The sequence below is a fragment of the Lissotriton vulgaris genome, chromosome 1_2, assembly GCF_964263255.1.
Source record: "Lissotriton vulgaris chromosome 1_2, aLisVul1.2, whole genome shotgun sequence".
NCBI classification, from domain to species: domain Eukaryota; kingdom Metazoa; phylum Chordata; class Amphibia; order Caudata; family Salamandridae; genus Lissotriton; species Lissotriton vulgaris.
The window spans coordinates 238,446,555-238,448,423 of record NC_141686.1 but is presented as its reverse complement, the minus strand read 5'-3'; positions in this window follow the sequence as shown (position 1 = coordinate 238,448,423).

The following is a 1,869-nucleotide window of genomic DNA, read 5'->3' as shown; positions in this document are numbered from 1 at the left end:
CAGCAATGACTTCTGTGTGTGGGGTGTGGATATGTTGGTCTTTCAGCTGTGCGTGGTGTGGGAGTTATCATCATCTGCAATGGTATCTCTCTCAATGGGTGCCAGCAGCATCCCAGCCCAAGGTCGGAGGTGCAGATGTCCTTCCGCCTTCTAAAATTGAGAAAAAGGAGTTTTTATCCTTGATTGTTAGTCTGACTACTGCTTGCATTCTGGAAATGGGATGTGGCTTTCGCGCTGCAATTGAGGCAAGGCCGTAGGCTCATGGTGCACCAATTGCAATACACACATAACAGTTGGCAGGTATGTGCCAAGAGCCCGGGTGGCCTTGTGCTCATTGAACAATCTCCCTCTCTCTCTTTCTCTCTCTCCCTCTCTTTCCCTCTCTCCCTCGCTCTCCCTCTCTCCTTCTCTCTCTCTCTCTTTCTCTCCCTCCTTCTCTCTGTCTCTCTGTCCTTTGATGAGCGCATGACACACCTCCTTATCTTTAATTTTATCTTGCAGGCTGTGACTTATTGATTGTCCAGGGAAGACTGGCCATGACTCTTCTGAAAATTTGTTTTGAGTTACATTTGGATTTAATATTTTGTTTGGAAATTCACAGATGAATGAATGATTCTCCTTTTTCTGACAACACATAAATGTGAATTGTTGTAATTGTGCGACAGCAAGCGAATTGTTTTGTGCATGATTTTGTTAAGGAGAGGTGATATGTCTTTGTCTGGGCGGGCGGGGGTGCCCGTGGTAGGGCCCTGGGGGGGAGGGGCCTGTGTGTTGTGGCTCTCTGGGGGCTACAAGATGCCTGATCAGTAGCTCCATGGAACCTGTTCTTCTTCATGTGTGGCTCTAGGCTGGGCTCCCTTTTATGGTGCAGGTTGTTGTCCAACTTAACACCAGGTATGAGCAGGTGTTAAATCCCTGCTGCTAACGCGCCTTATCGTATGTTTTGTGATCTTATTACCGATCTGGCTGGTCATTGAGAATGTTGCGAAGTGGTGTTGTCTCGGCTTTATGCACAAGAACGCCAACTCACCATATCATTAGTGTTAGTTGCCAGTGTCATCTGTTGCGATCATTTTTGCGGATGCTATTGTTAGAGCGTAATGCTATTCTGAAATTTGTTGGGGTACATCATAATCACAGATAGTCCGCACCCTCATATATATTCTGCGTGATATTCATTTTGTTTAGTAGAGCGTTGCGTATTTTGGATTGTGTATTAATAGAGTGTTAGAAATCGCTTCCTTTAGGCCAAAAGAAATGTATTGTTGTTTATTCGAACATTGCTTCTCTTGATATATTGCAATTAGTAAATGAAAAGGTTATGTGATCAGTAGTAAGCGATATTAAATGCAAGGATAGTATTTTAAATGTTGCTTAAATGGTTTAGTTCATGTATAATGTGATGTGTTAGGTTTAAACGTGCACCATATTAAAAGTCTGCACGTATAGGTTTGCTAATCATATGAAATGTAACCGAACAATGCATAGAAATGCAACGTATTAACCTGAGTATACATAATGTGTAAGGCCTAATTGCATTTCATTTTAGAGAAAGGCCTATTTGTTCTTATGTTATCTGGATATTGTAGGCTGAAATGTATTTTCCCTTCTTGTAGAATAGTCAGCAGTTTTCTGCAAATGGAAAGTTTTCTCGTTAACATGCTTCAGTTGCAGGTGCAAGGACACCCGGCGTGTTAGGCAGAATAACCCTTTGTTTTAGGAGTTAGGATCGTAGGAGAAGTAGCAATGGGAGTGTACAGGAATGCAGATATGATACTTTCAGCGGAGAAGGTGCCTGGGACCCAAGGTCGAACAAACGTGCTTGGATGAAGTCAGAGTTCCAGTGGAAACTTACGGGGAAAGAAGGCC